This window comes from Mirounga angustirostris, unplaced genomic scaffold (assembly GCF_029215605.1).
Source record: "Mirounga angustirostris isolate CCGP_5_RB_7025 unplaced genomic scaffold, mMirAng1.0.hap1 SCAF_9, whole genome shotgun sequence".
In the NCBI taxonomy this organism is placed as follows: Eukaryota; Metazoa; Chordata; class Mammalia; order Carnivora; family Phocidae; genus Mirounga; species Mirounga angustirostris.
In genome coordinates, this window is record NW_026991717.1 from 69,643,162 (window position 1) to 69,665,787 (window position 22,626).

Sequence of the window (22,626 nt, forward strand, 5' to 3'; positions counted from 1 at the left end):
ACTTTTAAAAAAATAGAGTAATACAATAAACACTCCAACAGAGGGGCAGTCATGTGAGTCAGCAAAGCTTCACTGAGCAGACTTAAAGGACAAATAGCACATTGAAAAAATAGCATGTGCAGAACTGAAAGGCATGAAGCAACATGGCTTGTTTGGCAATCTCTTAAGAAGACGCATGTGACTGGATCTTAGGCTGGAGGTGGGTTGTAGCAGAGTAAAAACTGAGGCTGGAGAGATAGAAGCTGGATCATAAAGGATCTTTTGCACAAGGTAAGCTTTTCTTTCTTAAAGAAAGGGGGACTTTTATTAAAGATAATGGACTAAACTTAAGCAATTACTTCTACCCTTCCCTGAAACCTCATTACAATGATAGTAAAAGGTTTTTAAAGGCATAAAACCCATAAGGACAAAGAAGAAAAGATGAGTTGATGGCAATAACATTTTGGAAACTGCAAAGCAGAAGTGATAAATGAGAGCAGATCTGAGAAAGCCAAGACCTAAATCAGCAATGAGGAAAGGTAAAAAGCAGAATCCCCAAAAGGCCCAGGACTTGGCAATATTGAGGATCTCAAGAAGTGGGGATAAATGTGGGCTTAAGAATAAGGAGAATGAATATCCATTTAAGACACAATTAGCCCCTAGATCCCTTTCCCCATTCCAATAAAATTTTATTATATGGAAAATTTAAAACAAGAGTCCTTGGGATAGGAAACACCAGGCACGAATGAAGGAGAGGAGTATTTTCTAACAGGGGATCAAGTGAAAGTTTATATACTAAATGTTGAGATCTAAGCTTCTTTCTACCATTTGCCTCATGGAAGCCTGAGGCCAGCCTTATACACTCCAGGAAGAGTACAGAAGATCCTTCTTTGGGAACTCTGATCAGTCCCAGAGAAAGCACACATACATACATACATACATACACACACACATCTAAAAATATTGACATCAGTGATGGTCAAAGTCTCCCAAAGAACTGTTTTCCATCTTGATTATGGTGGTAGTTACCTGTCAAAACTAATATTACTATGCACAAAAAAGGGTGAATTTTTATATGTAAATTATATCTTAATAAGCCTGACTTTCAGAAATCCTTGAGAGATAAGAACAAATTGTATACATGAAACACAAATGAGACAAAAAACAACAAAGATTTGGAAATTAAAAAGGATATAATAAGATAGCAAAAAAATCAGTAGAAGCTGGAAGAGAAACTTGAGGGTGTCTCCTGAAATATAGAAAAAAAAAATAGGTAAGATTGGCTTAGAGGAACCAATATCCAAATAATGGAATTTCAGAAAGAGTACAGAGAAAACAAAGAAGAAATCAAATAAATAAATGAAAACTGTACAGGACTGAAGGACATGAATTTCCACATTGAAAGAGCACAATGAGGGGCAGCTGGGTGGCATTTGCCTTTGGCTCAGGTCATGATCCCAGGGTTCTGGGATTGAGCCCCACATTGGGCTCCCTGCTTGGGCTCCCTACTCGCGGGAGCCTGCTGCCCGCTCATTCTCTCTCTCTCTCAAATAAATAAATAAAATCTTAAAAAAAAATAAACTGAAAGAGCACAATGAGGGTCAGCATTGTGGATGAAAATAGACCTAACAAGGCACATAATCGTCAAATTTCAGAGCACCAGAGAATCTGAAAATATATGAAACAAACAAACAATATCCCCTCCCAATGACTGATGGAACAAATAGACAAATTCAACAAGGCTATGAGACAATACCATCACCAACAGGATAAAATCAACATTGATAGACAACTCCAACCAACAACAGCAGAACACGGACATGCCACGATAGTGATACAAGCTAAAACCACAATGACGTACTATTTCACAACCACTAGAACGGCTATAATAAAAATGACATACAAATGCTGAGAAGGATGTGGAGAAACTGGAACCCTCACCCATTACCATAGAAATGTAAAATGGCATAGTGACTCTGAAAAAGTTTGGCAGTTTCTTGAAATGTTAAATGCTGATTTACCATATGACCCAGCAATTCCATCCCTACATATTTATTCATGAGAAATGAAAGTTTATGTTGACACAAAGACTTGTATGCAAATGTTGATAAAAACATTATTCAGAATAGTCAAAATGTAGAAACAACCCAAATGTCTACCAGTTGGTGAATGGAAAAACAAAACGTGATATATCTGTTGGGAATACTACTCAACAACAAAAATGAACAAAATATTAATAGATGCAACAATATGTACAAACATCACCCCAAGTGAAAGAAGCCAAACACAAAAGATATTATGTTATTTCATTTATATGAAATGTCCATAAAAGTAAAGAGCATAGAGGGGCTCCTGGGTGGCTTAGTTAAGTATCTGACTTCAACTTGGGTCATGATCTCTGGGTCCTGGGATTGAGCCCCAACTCAGGCTCTCCACTCAGGGAGTCTGCTTGTCTCTCTCCTTCTGCCCCTCCCCCTGCTCATGCTCTCTCTCGCAAATAAATAACATCTCAAAAAGAAAAAAAAAGTAAAGAGCATAGAGACAGAAAGTAGATTAATGGTTGCCTAGGGCTGAGGGGGGAGTGAGAATAATTGCAAATGGACACAAGGTTTCTCTGGGGGTGATGGTGGTAATGGAATTTTCTAAAATTAGATTGTGGGGGCCCCTGGGTGGCTCCGTTGTCAAGCGTCTGCCTTCGGCTCAGGTCATGATCCCAGGCTCCTGGGATCGAATGCCACATCGGGCTCCCTGCTCGGCGGGAAGCCTACTTCTCCCTCTCCCACTCCCCCTCCTTGTGTTCCCTCTCGCTGTGTTTCTCTGTCAAATAAATAAATAAAATCTTAAAAAAAAAAAAAAAAAAGCAACTGTTGAGGCTCCTAGGTTTTTCCACAGTGCTGTTTGATAATATACAAAAAGAGAATAATCTGAAATGGGATTAAGAGTGGTTGAAGACAATGATTATAGAAAGGATACTCTTTTGATGCAAAAGAATTAAAGAGAATAAAGAGCAAGGTCTGGGAGATACTGAGAAGAGACCAAAATACTAACTTCACGTATAACTGTTCTGAACGTTGACTAAAACATGTATTTTCTTAAATAAAGGTAAGACAAAAAAAAAAAAAAAGGTAAGACAGTGATTGCTACGGATATTTTCTTGAAAAGGTAGGAAAAAACTGGCTGGTAGAAAGAGCTGGAGGGTTGAATTCCCCTTATACAGTAGCTATCTCTTATCAGAAAGATGAAAAGGGATCTATTCATATAATCTACTACAATGGCTGCCAAATGAAGAGATTAAACAGCTCTAAGTGTTCACATACTCCCTACCTACTCACAACAATGAGAAAAACTCATCATACAGGAATGAAACACGTCCAGACTTTTGTCTCTAATAACTTGTTACAGCTCAAAATCAAATTAATTTAAGCTTTCTTTTTATATTAATATAGTATATCAATCATTTACATTGCATTTAACTCTGCAATTTCACTAGGCCATTTCATTCCTCTTCTTAAAAAGCAAAGCATGAAAAAAAAAAAGCAAAGCATGTTTGTGTAAAAAGAATTATGATAATATTCCTGGTATCAAGTATTCTCCAATTACCACCACAGACTCGCACAAAGGTCTTGAATGGTATTCCCCAAAAGTCTTGAGGTTGAAAACTGTACATAATCATTATTATGTAATAATAAAATACATAAATAATAAAGAGGTTTTAGAATTTAAAGCCTTAGCTTAACTTTTTTTTAGCCCAGGAAATCAAGTAACTTGCCCAAAGACACTAGGCTAGTTAGTGGCAGAGTGCAGGGCATAGAATCCATGCTATTCTACCACAACTTTGTTTTCATTAATCCAATGCAACTGATTCCTAACCACAGTAGAGTCAACTTTCAATCCAGAATAGCTGAATAAGATGAGAGTACAATTCTAAGGAGCGGCCAGGAGAGAGACAAATGAACATAAAACTATAAAGGAGTCCTACCTCCTATCCTTCCCTTACCCTATAAGGGTAACATTTTCTTCTCTCTTCTAAATCCCACTAGTGGATTTTTTTTTTTTTTTTAGGCTGGACAGTATTCTATTTTATTATGTTATGTTAATCACCATACATTAGTTTTTGATGTAGTGTTCTATGATTCACTGTCTGAATATAACACCCAGTGCTCCATTCAGTACGTGCCCTCTTTAATACCCATCACCAGGCTAACCCATCCCTCCACCCTCCTCCCCTCTAGAACCCTCAGTTTGTTTCTCAGAGTCCATAGTCTCTCATGGTTTGTCTCCCCCTCTGATCCCCCCCTTCATTTTTCTCTTCCTACTATCTTCTTGAACCCTCCTAACTGTTGGGAATGCAAGCTGGTGCAGGCACTCTGGAAAACAGTATGGAGGTTCCTCAAAAAGTTGAAAATAGAGCTACTGTATAACCCAGCAATTGCACTACTGGGTATTTACCCCAAAGATACAAATGTAGGGATCTGAAGGGGTATGTGCACCCCGATGTTTATAGCAGCAATGTCCACAATAGCCAAACTATGGAAAAAGCCAAGATGTCCATCAACAGATGAATGGATAAAGAAGATGTGGTATATATATATATATATATATATATATATATATATATATATATATATATATATATAATGGAATATTATGCAGCCATCAAAAGGAATGAGATCTTGCCATTTGCAACGATGTGGATGGAACTGGATGGTATTATGCTGAGCGAAAGAAATCAATCAGAGAAAGACATGTATCATATGATCTCACTGATATGAGGAATTCTTAATCTCAGGAAACAAACTGAGGGTTGCTGGAGTGGTGGGGGGGTGGGAGGGATGGGGTGGCTGGGTGACGGACATTGGGGAGGGTATGTGCTATGGTGACGACCAGTGGATTTTTAAGGCTTAAAGACAGACAAATCAGAGGTTTCCCCCATAAGGCAGCTGTCACACAAAAAATATGAATGGGAAGGATAAACATGGGTTTTTTTCTTTAAGAATTTCAATGAAGGGGAGAGGAACAGAAGGTACAGATGAGATTTTTCTGGTATAATCTTTAGAGCCTGCGGATATGGATCCCTCCACCTAAATTCAGCTACCAGACACTTAATAACTACTTTGGTATCTGCAGCAATTATTTAAATGTTTAACAGTGAAATTTGGATCAGGTTAAAAAACAAGGTGATAAAAAAGGGAACTGAGAATGCTAAAGTTGATCGAAATGGGATCAATGCTTACAATGAAATATTAAAAACGCTATTTTCGGGGCGCCTGGGTGGCTCAGTCGTTAAGCGTCTGCCTTCAGCTCAGGTCATGATTCCAGGGTCCTGGGATCGAGCCCCGCATCGGGCTCCCTGCTCTGCGGGGAGCCTGCTTCTCCCTCTCCCACTTCCCCTGCTTGTGTTCCCTCTCTCGCTGTGTCTCTCTCTGTCAAAATAAATAAAATCTTAAAAAAATAAAAACACTATTTTCAAAGAATGTTTTGTGAGTGGAAGTTTCAAAAAATAATGGCATTATAAAGAGTAGGTTAAAAAATAAATGGTTATTCAAAAGCTATCTAAACTATACTATGTGTTGGGGCACCTGGGTGGCTCAGTCGTTAAGTGTCTGCCTTCAGCTCAAGTCAGGATCCCAGGGTTCTGGGATCGAGCCCCGCATCGATCTCCCTGCTCTGCGGGAAGCCTGCTTCTTCCTCTCCCACTCCCCCTGCTTGTGTTCCCTCTTTCGCTGTGTCTCTCTCTGTCAAATAAATAAATAAAATCTTAAAAAAAAAAACTATATATGTGTGTGTGTGTGTATATAATATATAAACGATCAATGCATTCAAAAGAGCTGTGTCAAAACATTAACAAAAGTTACTGCTAGTGGAATTACAGGTGATTTTTTCCCTTCATTTATAGGTTTCTCTATTTTCTACAATGAACATGAATTATTTTCATAATCTGAATAAATACTTTAACTTAATGAGGTCACTCTCTTATAAAAAGCAGTTTAAACTCCCTTATAGTAAAAAAGTGAAAAAGGTGTAAATGCCAACACACAGAGGTAACATTTCATAGGAAGGCTTTATTTTACCTTTCCCAAAATTAGGACAGCTCTATCTAATTTTCTCAGTTGTTGCCTTCTCACCTCATTTGGGACTTAGCTCTCCCCGCCCTACTTCTGTATCTTCAATTTCTCCCTTTGAACTGATTCCTCTCCTTCTGCTTTCAAACATGCTCAGGTTTCCTCTATCAACTCCTATACTCTTTCTCTATTTCTCTTTCCTGCCAAACTTCTACAATGAGTGCTTTTTAGTTTCCATTTTCTCTTTAACCCTTTACAACCTTGATTTTATTTTGTTCTCTCATCTGAAAAAAATTCCATCTTCAAGGTCACTTGAAGCTATAAGGGACCTTTTTATAACACTGATGACGCTCATATCAAGGTCAACCAAGCCAATCTAAAGACTTTGATTGTTCTTCATCACCATTTAGCTTTTTCATCATTTCACAGCACCCCAACACATGCGCGCGCGTGCGCAACAGTATCTATTCATAGAACACAGCACTACAGTATCTTGAGTTTCCTTGTTCCCCTACTCCCTTTTGGTTCCTTTTCCTTCAAGAACTCTTATCTCTACACTAAAATTGGAAAAACATGCTTTCAAGGCTTCAGCTATTTCTCTAGACACAGTTTCTCCTCTAACTTCTATGTATTTGGCCTCCTGATCTGGCATTGGTAGTCCAAGTCAACACATCTAAAACTTCTTCAATCTCTTCCAATGTCAAACCATCTAAATGCCCTTCCTAGCTACCACATTTTAAATTGCTGGTATCAAACTTCTCTCAACTAAAAACCTAGGCGTTATTTTGACTTCTTTCTTCTTCCAACTGATCACTGAGTCTTCTTGAATCTTTCTTCAAAATATTTCATGGATCCGTTCTGACCCTTTTTTTCTTCACTCAATTACGCATAAACCAGGTTTGTCGCAAGCAAATTGGGATATATGGTCACTCCATCTCGGCTGAAAGATCTACTTTCCTAGACCGATTTTTCTGTATTTTTTTTCTATAAAAATTACCAACCACTCAGGAATAAAAAGGAAGAAGTTACTTATACACATGACAACATGAATATGCCTCAATCTCATTACGCAAAATGAGAAGTGAGATTCCCAATGCTATACACTTTACAACTTCATTTTTATGACACTCTAGAAAAGGCAAAATTATAGGTAAAGAAAAACAGCAGTGGCTGCCAGAGTTTCAAGGAAGGAGAAGCTGATCATAAAGGGCTCAGAGGGAACTTTTCATAGTGAGGGACATGTTCTATTTCTTGATTGTGGTGGTGATCATACACACACAACTCTGTGTATGTCAAAACTCATGTCAGTGATGCCTCAATAATCTGACTTTAAAAAAACTGGGGTGTAGAGCACACGTCATTCATGGCTTTTCATTAGGCTCCTTGGACATTCAACACTCACTTGACAGAAGTGAGAAATATGGTTCCACTGGGACCACATCCATTCTTTTTCTCCAGGAATTGGTCCAGATTTCAGTGTCGGAGGTTCCAGAAACATTCCTCAAAGCATCTGAACTATATGTATGTTCTGAGTTGTGATTACTAAGGCCCGCCCTTCTAGTTCTATGTTCTACTCATCTATGTGGGCTGATTGGCCCCGAGGATGGGAGATGCCCTCAGGGCCCTCTGTGTGCAACGATGAGGGGTGAGTGCTCTCACTTGGAGGCTAGTGGGAGTTAAAAGTTTAACCTGCAGGGGCACCTGAGTGGCTCAGTTGTTAAGAGTCTGCCTTCGGCTCAAGTCATGATCCCAGGGTTCTGGGATCGAGCCCCGCATCAGGCTCCCTGCTCCGCGGGAAGCCTGCTTCTCCTTCTCCCACTCCCGCTGCTTCTGTTCCCTCTCTCGCTGTGTCTCTCTGTCAAATAAATAAATAAAAATCTTAAAAAAAAAAAAAAAAGTTTAACCTGCAAAGGCTTCCAGGCTCCTCCTGCTTCTCCCAAGCTCTCTGGAAAACTTTGAGCTCCCTGTGCAGTAGGTATCAAAACTCACTACCTGGGTGAAAAATTAAAGACTCATCCAACCTTAAAGTCTAGTGTAGCTAAAAGATTAGGTCAAATAGTCCCATGTTCAAATCCCTAGCTTTCCCGCTTAACTAGCTATGTGACCTTGAAAAGAGCTGAGCCTCATTCTCCTCATCTGTAAAAGTGAAATTGCTTGTGTATTTACCCTGTTTCCAAAAGTAAGAAAAACTGCAGACAATAAAACGGGTTTTTATTTTTTTAATAAAGGAATAACTAGGACAAAGAGAATGGGGGGGGTAAATAAGTTAATTACCTAGCTGTCAAAACTGATGAAGAGAATACTTTAACTGATTAAAGAGATTTCAAAGCAGTAGGGAAACTCTGGGGAGAGAAAGAGCACTAACACTGGAAGTTCACAGAGGGATCAAGAGTGTCCGTGTATGAGAAGAGGACAAAGATTTTTTTTTTTTTTTAAAGACTTTATTTGTCAGAGAGAGAGAGAGAGCGCGCACAAGCAGGGGGAGAGGCAGACAGAGGGAGAAGCAGCCTCTCCGCTGAGCAAGGAGCCCAATGCAGAACTCGATCCCAGGATCCTGGGATCATGACCTGAGCCAAAGGCGGGCCCTTAACTGCCTGAGCCACCCAGGCGTCCCAGAAGATGGCAAAGATTTAAGAAATGAACCACATTAACACTTTCACAAAAAGAGGGGCGCGTGGGTGGCTCAGTCACTGAGCATCTGCCTTTGGCTCAAGTCATGATCCCAGGGTCCCAGAGATGGAGCCCTGCATCAGGCTTCCTGCTCAGTGGGAAGCCTGCTTCTCCCTCTCCCACTCCCCCTGCTTGTGTCCCCTCTCTATCTCTGTCAAATAAATAAATGAATAAAATCTTAAAAAAAAAACAACTTTCACAAAAAGAAACAGGGAAAAGGCTAAAAACTCATTGTAAGCATCCTTAAACAGAGAATGCATACTTTATAAGTCTCATTTGTTTTGCTATTAATACTTCCTGCCTTTCCTGATGTTTCATTTTTTTGGAAACAAAATGTTTCTTCTTTTATGGAAACAGAAGCATCCCTTTCCATTCCATCACAGCCTCTCTGACCATGACTGAATTCAAATCTTCCTCTCTGAATCATTTCTTGATTCCTATCTTCAATGATCTCTTCCTTCACCACCTTTTTATGGTACTTAGTAAATTAACATCACATAGTTTAGGACTTTAACGATCAACAACTAACTGAGGGCCTAAATGAAGACATGCGTGAGCACTGACTGATCCAGGTGTGTCTCCTCTTGCCAATCTGCAAAACTTCCCAGAGCAGGAACTGCATTTCACACCTCTAGATACACAATCTAAAAGGTAATCCAACAACTTTTAATTTAAATATATACAAAGACACAAATATATATATGTATATAGTGTATATCCTCTAGTGAGCAACTGAATATCATCACAATCAAAGTACTAGTATTTAAAGTTCATTTTATAAATGATTAGAGGAAAGAAAGCACATGTATTCAACATGCATTTACTGAGCACCTACTGTGTATCAAGAGATGAGTAAGTACGAAGCTCATGGCCTGGGGGTGGGGGGGAAGAATGACAAGAACTTAAGAAAGTCAATAATTATAAAACAATAAGTGCTACAGGAGAGGAACAGATAGTACAGGTTGCTAAAAAAGCAGCAGCAGTGAATCTAATTTGAGAGGAAGTCAAGTATCTAGAAATATCTTATGTCACACCAGATCTGAGTCCTGAAGACAAACAGAAATTGTAAAAATGAAATAAAGGAAAGCTCTCTATTTAAGCAACCACAGTAAAAACTCTTACTCAAAAATCAGAATGTACTTTCTTTATTTCCATATTTTCAGTTCTTCTCCAGAAATGGTTGTTCAATTTGAGCATGAACACAAAGCCAAAACAGATACAGAAGCTGACGGGGAACTGTATAATGGATATATCATCCAAACCACTTATCAACTTTAGCATCACAAACAAGGAGACAATCAGACCTTACATGTCTCCTGATGTGATACAACAGAAAATACACTTCACAACACTATTAAATATTATTGCCAAAAAATCTAGCCTAAACATAATCAAGCTTCAACTGTCTGTTACCAACTACTAGTTTAAAGGAAATAGAAGTCAGAGAGGAACGTGTTAAGCACTACCATGGAGATATAATTAGCAAAATCCAGAAAACAGAAAATCTTGGGGACACAAAACGCAGTTTCCTCAACAAATATTTTACAAGAAATAAAGAAGAGGAAGCTATATATTAAAAGACACTGCATCGACTGAATACAATGTGTGGACATTACTTAAGATCCTATTTTTTAAAAGCTGTTAAAATGTATAATAATTAGGGAAATTTGAATATTGACTGGATATGTAATATTAAGGAATTATTAGTTTATGACCCTAAAGTATAACAAATAATAAACTGTACATATTTAAAGTGTACTTATATATACATGCATACACCCATTAAACCATTACCACAATCAATATTGGGAACCTATGCATCTTCTTTTTAAGATTTTATTTATTTGATAGAGAGAGGAGAAGCAGGGGAAGCAGGAAGCAGTGGGAGAGGGAGAAGCAGGCTCCCCGTTGAGCAGGGAGCCCAATGTGGGGCTCGATCCCAGGACCCCAGGATAATGACCTGAGCCAAAGGCAGACGCTTAACCGACAGAGCCACGCAGGCGTCCCCCTATCCATCATCTTCAAAAATTTCCTGTGTCCCTTTATAATTCCTCCCCAACCACTTGATCTGCTTTCTGTCACAACAGCTTAGTTTGCATTTTCTACTACTTTATATAAAAAGAATCATACAGTATATACTCTTTTTTGGAGGGGAGGTATATTTTCTTTCACTCAACATAATTATTTTGGGAATCATCCATGCTGTTACATATATCAATAGTCCATTCGTTTTTACTGCAGAGCAGTATTCTATTGTGTGAATATATCAAAATTTGTTTATCCATTCATCTGCTGATAGACATTTGGGTGGTTTCCAGTTTTGGCTATTACTAATAAAGCTGCTATGAATAGTCCTGTACGGGTCTTAGCATGAACAGATACTTTCATTTCTCTTGGGTAAATACCTAGGAGTGGGATGGTGGTAGGTATATGTTTAACTTTTTAAGAAAACTGCCAAACTTTGAAAAGTTATACCATTTTACATTTCCATCAGCAGTGTATGACAGTAAGGAATCACTGTTAATTATTTCTCGTCGAATGGTATTATTTTTACATCTTTTGTTTTTTTAAAGTGTCTTTTAGAGATACATATACATACATCATACAGATGAAAAGAGATGATGTTTAGGATTTGCAGAGTAAGGGAAGATCAATGGAACAAGAAACACTGATAATGGCTGAAGCTGGGTAACTGGGATATTCATTATACCATCCTCTCTTTCTCCATGATTAAAAATTTTTATAAAACAAAATAGATCAGATACTAAACTACTTCAATGAGCAAATCTTATTTGTGGGCTATATAAATATGTATATAGCAATGTTCTGCAATGACATAGTTTAAATGGCATGTCCTTGCTCTTTGGGTTAGAGATAGTATTCCCCTTAATGACTGTAGCTGCAGTCAACTTTGATCTCAACAAGAGTAGCGGGGGACAAAAAACAGATGTGGGCGGGAAGTCTATGGTCCTGTCCCTCCCTCTCTAACTCCATATCCCTGGATTTGGAGGCAGAAGGAAATGTGTTGCATAAAAGGAAAAAAAAAATCAGAAATAAACATGAATAGGGGCACCTGGGTGGCTCAGTCGGTTACAGGCCTGCCTTCAGCTCATGATCTCAAAGTCCTGGGATCAAGTCCCGCATCGGGCTCCTTGCTCAACGGGGAGTCCGCTTCTCCTTCTACCTGCCGCTCCCCCTGCTTGTGCTCGCTCTCTGACAAATAAAATCTTAAAAAAATAAAAAGAAATAAAACATGGATAAAAATGATCTCTCTCATGTTAGAATACCCTAACAGACACCGAATGCTTCCACAGAGATGAACCACACAGCTGGGGATAGTAGAGAAACTTTTTTACTTTATGCTCCCTTTATACAAAACTTTGCCTTTCATACAAGTATTACTTACTTCAAAAATAAGTCAAATTAAAAATAAAAAATCACTAGTAATTCAACCACCAATACTATTCTGGTGCTTCTCTCATGCAGTTTAGTTTTTTTTTTTTTTTTTTTAAGATTTTATATATGTATTTGACAGAGAGAGAAAGCACAAGCAGGGGGAGGTGCAGAGGGAGAGAGAGAGGGAGAAGCAGGCTTCCCACTGAGTAGGGAGCCCGATGTGGAGCTTGATCCCAGGATCACGACCTGAGCCAAAGGCAGACGTTTAACCAACTGAGCCACCCAGGTACCCCAACATGCAGTTTAGTTTTATAGGCTGCATTTTGTCATTAACATTGTTTTCCTACATATTAAAAAGTGTTTTTGATAATGATTTAAATGACTATATACTATTTTATCATAAGAATATTATTTTTATTTTTGCTATTTCAGAAAATACTTTGATGGAGATAGATATTTGTACAAAATTGATTATTTCCTCTAGATAAGCTCATGACTGGGTCAAAAAATATTATTATTGAGCTCTTCAAATATATGACAGAAGCCCTTTCACATTGTGACTGGGAGTGGTGATTTTTAGTCAAAAAATCATTTAAAATGAGGATTCATTTAAAACAGAGAGGGATGTACACATGTACCTTAAAATAATGCATATGCATCATCTATGATTTCTAATTTGGGTTTCTTTCAAGTTGCCCAAGAACTAATGCCACTCACAAAGCAGGATCAGTACAAAATTCTAGATGGTTACGGTTTTACTTCACTTATCTTTAGCTTTGTAAGCTACACCCAAGTTGATAACCAAGTTTTTGAGTCACTTGCCTTCATCTAGTATATCTAAAGCATTCCAATTAGTTTTCATAGAAACAATGCTCTTTTTTTTTTTTTTTAAGATTTTATTTATTGGGGCGCCTGGGTGGCTCAGTCGTTAAGCATCTGTCTTCGGCTCAGGTCATGATCCCAGGGTCCTGGGATCGAGCCCCGCATCGGGCTCCCTGCTCCGAGGGAAGCCTGCTTCTCCCTCTCCCAATTCCCCTGCTTGTGTTCCCTCTCACGCTGTCTCTCTCTGTCGAATAAATATTGACAGAGAGAGAATGAGAGCATCAGCAAGGGGGGTGGCAGAGGGAGATGCAGGTTCCCTTGAGCAGGGAGCCTGATACATTCAGGTTTCGATCCCAGGACCCTGTGACCATGACCTGAGCAAAAGGCAGATGCTTAACTGAGTGAGCCACCCAGGCGCCCCAAAACAATGCTTTTAAACTTCTATCTTAAACTGCTGCATTTACTAAACTGGGCAACTATGTAAGCCTGGCAAATGGGCAGATGGACAGCCGCCCTCCAATCCACGCTCCTGCCGACAGAGGTGGGCAATGACCACTAATCGGCACCCTTGATGATAGAAGATTCTGTATTATGAATTTTTAACTTTGAAAATTTGACAGACAATAAATAAGATTATGTTTTAGTTTGCATCTGAAAGAATATGAAGTTGTACTTTTCTTAGGTGACTGAACTGAAAGGACGTGGCTGTATGTTGTAACAGGGTGACATAAGTCCTAGAGTCAGATTCCCTGGGTTTGAGTCCTGCTTTAACCATTTACTAGTTATGTATTGTAGGCAAATTACTTAACCTCCTATTTTCAGAGTAGTGTTGTGAAGATTAAATAAAATAATCCAACTGCCACAATGTCTGGCACATGGTTAATCACTCTGTAAATGTTAGCTATCGTTAAGTTATACATAAACATCACTGATGAAGCAAGCTGCCTTTAGTGGTAAGAAACATGCTTTGTGGTGTCAGCAAATTTTAATACCAGTTTCCTACATGTGTTACATGTTTCTGTGTATGTGTACATGTAGCACAGGAAAAAAATAAATAAAAAAGAGACTGAAAGGACAAAAGTTCTTTCTAAAGAGTGGTATCACAGTAGAATCTTTTTCCTGTTCATTTTTCTACAGTTTTAAGGTTGAATCATTTTCTTCAGCTTATTTTTCTGTATCAATTTTCTACAGTAAAAAAAAAAATTACATTTTACAGACATTTCTTTTTAGCATAAGACAATACATTAATAAGATGGAAATTCAAGTTTCTTAGGCCTTGAAACACACAAATTCTCAAGTTATGTAAAGGAACACAAAAGAATTGTAAAATTATAAAACTCAGCGACCTGAATCACGCACGTCAATGTAGAATTTTGATGTTATATACAGCTACATCATGGCAACTAGTAGTTTCCTGCCTCATTTCTGCTCATACCTTTAAGCCTCCCAACTTTTCCTATTGCAAAATCCTCATCATACCATGTTTATAGTGGGAGAAACACAGAGAAGCCACTGTAATACAGTATGTTAAGTGTGGCAATATCCTTGATGATTTATCAAATAGTTTAGGAGGAAAAATCGCTCTTTGAGTTAAATTATGAAATAGAAGAGAGTGGCTTAAAGCAAAGATATTTAAAGCGTCATTTTAGGGGTGCCTGGGTGGCTCAGCCGGTTAAGCATCTGCCTTTGGCTCAGGTCATGATTCCAGGGTCCTGCTCCATGGGGAGCCTACCTCTCCTGGTCTCCCTCTGCCTGCCTCCCCCTCTGCTTGTGCGCACGTGGGCTCTCTGCCAAACAAATAAATCTAAAAAAAAAGTCATTTTATAGAGTAACAACAGCTTCTAGTCCAGTAGGATTCACCTAGTGTTCTCAATGAGGGTATCACTAAATTTTAATCAAGGTGTTAAATTTATTTTCATAACTATAACAAAGATGATCAAAACAAATGTTGGGCTGAACAGATTATGTGACCTAGTGCAGAGCAGTTACAATTTATCATAAGGACTAAAAAAGATACTTTAATATCAAGCCAGTTTAAAAAAATGATTCCATGATTTCCCAAAGGTGACATTCTTTTCTTAGGTATATTTGGACAAGGGGGAGGTGGCTTACAAAGACTGCAACACTGTACTCAAAAAGTGACAAAGTGAATGGCATTGTTAATGTGCTATTTTTTTTTAAGATTTTATTTGTTTATTTGTCAGAGAGAGAGAGAGAAACAGCAAGCACAAGCAGGGAGAGAAGCAAGCAGAGGGAGAAGCAGGCTCCCTACTGAGCAAGGAGCCCAATGTGGGACTCAATCCCAGGACCCTGGGATCATGACCTGAGCCAAAGGCAGACGCTTAACGGACTGAGCCACCCAGGCATCCCTAATGTGCTGTTTATAAACTAAATGAAACACTAATATCTTGGTAGAACAATGATACATTCTGTTGACCTGTTTGGAGCCTTTTAATCCCGTCTAGATTCGAATCTGATTGAGGGTTAACATTTTGAAAGAATATCTCAATTACATGGGTCATGGCTTGGTGGGCAGGAGGTGAATAACAATAGAGAAGAAAAAGAAGCACAGAAACAAGTATAAGCAGTGCTTATTCATGCAGCCTCCAGGGAAACGGTGTCCCATCAAATTCCTGGATGTCTAATGCACTTGCTAGGTTTATTCCTACTTGAGGAAATGGATTTACCAAGTTATCAGAGCCTGATATTATCACTCAAATCATAAAACTAAGTACCCTTATTCTGATTCCATGTTCAGAACGACTCAAAGCCCCTAGAACCTGGAATAAACCACAACGGTTTTTTATTTGCTGATTCATCACAACATCTTCTATTAATTCAGTCCACCATCCATGGAAGGCTGGTTTGAGAAATAATGCCATATTCAGGAAGGCAGATCAAGCATGAAAATACAGATTTTTGGAGATTCAATGGGTACAAGAATGATAATACATCATTTCAATCAATTAGACCAAACTGAATTCCAACTCTCTTATGACTGAATTACCCTGAAATGAAAATTATAAAACTGATGCTATGTGGGAATTACCATTCCCACCACCTCTTCCTTATTTTAAATAATTAAGTCCACTGAATATACTACATTAAGGAACTGGTATTAATAATGGGGAAAAAAAGCTGAATTCTGAGAACTGAGAATTCTCATCACCTTTACCAGTAATTGTGGACCTACAGACTTAATTTTTTCAATGCCTTACACTGGAAAGTGTGCAGGGCAGGGGTAGGTGCAGAAAAATGTTAAAACTTATGTACAAACAAAATGTGTATGTGAGTGAGTGCCTGCATAGTCCCTGAATATCTTTGAAAGGAAGAAACTGGGGACAAAAATCACTTCTAAAGAGAGGGTAAGTGTGGCTGGGGGATGAGATGAGAGGGAGACTTTTCCTTTTTGGACTTTCTGAATTTTGTATCAAATGCAAGTATTATTTTTTAACTAAATTAAAATGTATTGATAGTGGGGCGCCTGGCTGGCTCAGTCGGTAGAATGTGTGATTCTTGATCTCCGGGTTGTGAGTTCGAGCCCCAAGTTGAGTGCAGACATTACTTAAAAATAAAATCTTTATTTCCCCCCCAACAGACTCTTCACTACAGAGAACAAGCTGAGGGCCCCTGGAGGGGAGGTGGGCGGGGGATGGGTTAAATGGGTTAAATGGGTGATGGGTATCAAGGAGGACACTTGTGATGAGCACTGAGTGCTGTAAGTGATGAAATCACTAACTTCTACACCTGAAACTAATATTAAATTGTATGTTAACGAATTTAAAAACAAAAAAATATTTTTTAAAAAATAATAAAATGTATTGATAGTATAATATACATCTCTTCTTAAATGGCTACATAAACACCTGAATCTTTAGGAAGACTTAGGGTTTCTAGAGCCAAGTAGATGATTATCTTAGCATGTTTTGGTGAATATCTCTTATTCTCCCTGTTAGAGTATTCAAATTAGAGTATTTCAATTAGAGTATTTTTCTGGAAATATTCATAGGGAAGAAAAATACTCTAATCCTTTCTTACTGTCTTCTTAAACTCAGAAATGTATATAAATATATACATATATAAGACAACATCACCTTAAGGATCCTTTCTGACCCCTTGTTTAGCTACTAAAGGTATTTCTGATGCTTTCAAGTTAGATAAGACTCTATGTATGAAAGGATATTCCAATAAGATATACAACTCCAAAAAAGACAAGCTAATATAAACTAATTTTAATGTTCTATCTTCATGATTTGGACTAAGGTTACCAATCTATAACACCTGTGCCTAATTTTGAAGTCAACAGTGAGAGGGGGAGTATACCTTAAAAGGGTAGACTGCCCTTTTGAGAATTCAACAAATCAACAAAAGATGATGCTAGGGTCCTTTTATAACAATAGTTCTTAATCCTTCTTACACTCCAACACTTACAAGGATTACCACATATCCCTATCCATTACAGTGGTTTCTTACCATTATGTCCCCTGGGCCGAAATCAGAATATATGCTGAAATTTGAAAACGCCCCCTTCTCTTAGGGAACACCCTTTTCCAGAGTAGGAATCACACTGCCTTAATAAGGTATGACACCCAGGTCTAAAACTTAACTGTAACCAAATTTAACATATTAACCTCATTAAAAAAAAAAAATCGCCCCTCTCAATGTTTCCTCTCAAGTTTGAACTCACATCACCAACTGCCTGTGAGTAGCACCATGTGGATGTCAGTTCCACAGTCAACAATTCTTGAACTTAACATATTGAAAATAGAACCCTTAATATCCATCCTCTCAAATCTGATCCTCTCAACTGTTCCTAATTCAGTGAATTATTCAGTTCCTTTGTTCATCAGCTGTTTATTAAGCACCCACTATGTGCCAAGCACTTTTCTAGATACAGTGAACATCATCCCAGTTGCTGAAGGCCCCAAATGATTCATTATTTTCTCTTTTCATATATTCCCTATCTCCAATCCGTTGATTCTGCCTTTTTAACATTCTCAAACTTCATTTCTCTCCATTTCTGATACCACCATCCTAGACCAAACTACCATCATTTCTCTCTTGGACTATATCAGTTTCCTCCTAAATCCTCTAGCCACACTGGACTTCTATCCTTGAATACACCAAGTTCATTTCCATTTTGTGGCCAAACCATTCCTTCTGCTTAAAACATTCCTCCCATATACTCCCAGGGCTACTACTTCTCAGCTCAGATGTTACCCACCCAAGAGCATTTCCCTGACCACCCAATCAAGAATAACCCCAACCTCACCTCCATTCTCTATACCAGCACCTTGTACTTTTTTTTCCCACCAGAGCAATTATCAGTATCTGAAATTAGTTTGCTTATTTGCTAATCGTTCATGTCCTCCCAACTAGACTGTGAGCTCCATGACAGCAGGAATCATGTTCACTGTACCTAGAAAAGTGCTTGGCACATAGGGGGTGCTTAATAAACAGCTGATGAACAAAGGAACCTATCTAAAGAAAGACAATGTCAACCATGAAAGATAATGGTCAGCTGGGAGTGAGGCGTCACAAAATATTATTTAAAAATGTCAATGGGAGAGTGCCTAACTGTGGTTAACATTAAAACTGTGCCATGATATTCCAATTCTCCTTTCAGATACATGGTAAGTTTATATTTGCCCATCCTCTTGAAGTTAGGTATGGTCATGACTTGCTCTTGCCAATGAAATATAAGCCGAACTCTTTGAGAGTCACTTTCGGTGATTCACTCCTATCACCATCACTCTATTGTAGCAACCAGCAGCAGGACAGAGATTAAGGTTCCATCTGTCCACATTCCTTAGCAAGGATAACGTAGAGCAGAGCCCCCAGATAACGCACATGTAAGAAGAATCAAGGAGAAACAAACCTTTGTTATTTGAAGCTACTGAGATTTGGGCGTTGTTACTGTCAAATAACACAGGCCATCCAGACTGATAAACCATCCTAACAATATTGTGGGCACATAATAACGTAATCAGTCTTACTAAGTAGTCAAGTGATGCCACTAAGTATACACAAGTAATTTCCTCCTGGTTATTATTCAGTTTCCACATAGGTCTGCCAACAAGAGAAAAAACTGTTTACGTGGAGTTTATGAATTCTTGTCCCTGATGCTATTTTTCAATAAATATTTCCCAAATAATGAATGCCACCCTATACAGGCATACCTACTAGCCTTTCCTTACCTGGAAACAGGTGAGAATAACTGTGCTTTTTGTTTATTATCTACATCAACTATTCAGTAATTAGTTACTGAGTTCAGGTCATTGTGGAGGAAACAGACTATAAAGTAGACTGGATAAAATGCACAAGTCCCTGGATACCGAGTCAGGAACATGGACTTTAATTTTATAGACAAAATACACTTACTGAGAAGCTTTGTATAGGAATCATACGATTAAAAACTATTCTTGGGGCACCTGGCTGGCTCAGTCGGTAAAGCAGGAGGCTCTTGATCTCAGGGTCGTGAGTTTGAGCCCCACATTGGGTTGAGAGATTACTTAAACGTTTTTTAATTTTTAAAAAACTATCCTTGAAGATTATTTTATACGGCAGTTGTAGAAATAGGATGATTGGAACAGGAGTGCCAAGAGTACTAATTTCCAACAGCTGTGCCATGAATCCTCCACAGACGAAAGGCCTAATTTTAATCAATCTATATGATTTATTTTGGTTACAACACTAAACATACTGTTAATGATGTACTAAGTGGTACAGGAAATAAGCAAGGCCTAAGTTGTTGGGTTTTTTAAAAGATTTTATTTACTAAAAAAAAATCATTGGCGGAAAAAAAGAGATTTTACTTACTTATTTGAGAGAGTGCATGAGCAAAGATTTTATTTATTTATTTGAGAGAGAGAGAGTGCATGAGCAGGGGGAGGGGCAGAGGGAGAGGGAGAAGTAGACTCCCTGCTGAGCAGAGAGCCCAGATGCGGCTCAATCCTGGGACGCTGGGACCATGACCTGAGCTGAAGGCAGATGCTTAACGGACTGAGCCACCCAGGTGCCCCAGCAAGGCCTAAGTTTTTGCAAATAAGAGTAAAAGGCACACTCAAAAGTCAAAGTTGCACTAAAGTAAGATCTGGTAATGGACAAAACTGTACTCTGAGCATGAGGGGCAATCAGGTCAGTAATTATTACAGAGTTCTGAAAGGCAACCAAGTGAACAATAGACGCTTTACTATCAGTTAGAGGTATTTTTCTATTATAGGAATGACTGGGTTGTAATCAAGTTGGTTTGTATGCTGAGTTCTTTCAAGATACTCAGAGCATCTGTGCAGTACTCCAACAAGCTTGTTTTTTCCTCAACAACAATCCATTCCTTTCATTCAACAAATATTAAGTACATGTTACAGGCTAATTAACATTCTTTTTTTTTAAAGATTTTATTTATTTATTTGAGAGAGAGAATGAAAGAGAGCACAAGAAGGGGGAGGGTCAGAGGAAGATGCAGACTCCCTGCTGAGCAGGGAGCCCGATGCGGGACTCGATCCTGGGACTCCAGGATCATGACCTGAGCCGAAGGCAGTCGCTTAACCAACTGAGCCACCCAGGCGCCCGCTAATTACCATTCTTGGCACTGAGAAAACATGAGTGAACAAAACAATGATCCCTGCCCTCCTGGAGCTTATATGCTAGTGGCACTTAAATTCCATTCTAAAATTTCTCCCCCAATCCTATTATATGGGAGTAGCTTTTACAAATGCCTTTGGCAGATATCATCTGATTAATGCACACTAAGATGTGAAAGACTAATAGTCTCACCAGAGATAATTACCCTTGAAAAGTAAATACTTCACAGATTCACAGACTCTTAGAACTGGGAAGGACCTTGGAGATAATTTCAATTTACAAATTAGATTAAGGGATCTGCCCAAGAACACTCAGTCACCAGTAGGAGAGCAAACCCTAGAACTGTGACTTCCAGTGTTAGTGCCTTTTCCATATAACACCAAGCTGCCTGTTTTAAGATTACACTAGTGAGCAGGAGAGATGCTAGAATGGGCATTCATGATTCATACATAGGTGATACGTTCCTGGATGACTGTTGAAGGCAAAAAGAATTTCAGGCAGTGTGTAAACTTGAGAGGTGGTTATAGGGGAAGCAAACTGGGGGTACCTTTCAGAAGACTCTTTCTCCCATCTCTACCTTCATCATGTCCCCAAAACAAAGACAGTAAATACAAAACTTCTCCAAAGTTAATGCATATTAGAGGAGATACTTGGACATGAGCACGCAGTAGTAAACACAGCATCTGAATCTAGCAAAGTCAAACTGTACCTTATCCAAGTTGAAAGTGTATGTTCCCAGTAAAGGTACCATTTGTATTAAGTTCAAGGTTTTTTTTTTAATTACTTTCCTAAAAACATTTACCAGAAAGCACCAAATTAACTGATATGGGTCATGGGTATAATGATTGATAAAACAGTAATGTAATATTGATGGGAGTGATGTTATGAGGCACTAGGCAAGCATTTTTAAGGATAATGCCTCTTCCTCCACAAAACAGTTATACGCATTTCTTGCTTATAAACTGTACCAATCTATACATTTGAAAAACCCAAACTCGTCCTTTAATCTCTCAAAGGTTCATGAACCAACCTGAGACTTATTTAGTATTCTAACAGAAACTGCATTTAAAAAAACTTTTCAAGAAGAGGGAAAAGACTTGCTAAGAATTGAAAAATAAGCTTTGTACCAAAAAAACAAAAGAAAAGAAAGATTATTAATTTTAAGAGTTTTACGAAGAAAAAAAGTTTTAGGAAGAATGTAAACTGACAGGCAGCAAGGGTCCTCATTAAAATCTCATTATGGGTGTCTGTGATGGCAGTTTCTATATCTAAGGTGAAAATTATGAGAAACCCCCCTCAAAAAAATTATTATGAGACTTCCAATTTATTTCAGTAGCTCTGCCATTCTTTTAGCTTCCAATGTTTAAAACCTTGAAGATACCATAGACTTTTGCCCCTATTATTTTCTATAGTTAATCAGTCACCATATTCTATTTCTTCCTTCAAAATGTCTCTTTTGAATATAAGCAAAATTCCCAATTTCAAAAGAACACACACACAACAAAGACTGTGACTATTAAAAAGAGTACTTTTCAAGCAATGGGAAATACTCATGACATGCTGAGTCAAAAAAAAGGGCAGAACAATAAAAACCCACAGGGAGAAAAATGTATAATCCTAGTTTTATAGAAAGGAAAATAATCATCAGCATAAAAAATTTTTGAAAAAGGGACGCCTGGGTGGCTCAGTCAGTTAAGCGTCTGCCTTCGGCTCAGGTCATGATCCCAGGGTCCTGGGATCGAGTCCCGCATCCGGCTCCCTGCTTGGCGGGAAGCCTGCTTCTCCCTCTGGCCTGCCGCTCCCCCTGCTTGTGCACTTTCTCTCTCTCTCTCTGACAAATAAGTAAAATCTTAAAAAAAAACCCCACCACATGAAAATGTTAACAGTTGTTCTTTCTGCTTGGGGTGGGGGTGGGAGGTTCTAAGTGCTTTTAATTTTTTTCTCACACTCTCTACATTTCCAAAATTTCCTACAATGAACATGCATTATTTTCAGTGAAGAGACATTATTTTCAAACTCAGAAAAAAATGTCATTTAAATAACTGTCCCATTTTACCACTACATGTCATTCTCACTGCCCTCATCCTATTTCCTTACAGCCTCCCCTCCTCCG

General features: G+C 38.5%; 1 protein-coding gene across 4 annotated transcripts in view; it reads right to left on the reverse strand.

Moving 5' to 3' along the window:
* KATNBL1 (katanin regulatory subunit B1 like 1) overlaps positions 1–22,626 on the reverse strand; it is a 42,032-nt gene that overhangs the window by 16,412 nt on the left and 2,994 nt on the right. Inside the window, exon 2 of one of the 4 annotated variants that reach the window (XM_054513621.2) lies at positions 11,785–11,938. The exons of the other annotated variants lie outside the window; for them this stretch is intronic. The gene's annotated coding sequence lies outside the window, so the exon portion shown is untranslated. The remainder of the gene's footprint in view (positions 1–11,784; positions 11,939–22,626) is intronic. 4 annotated transcript variants of the gene reach the window in all.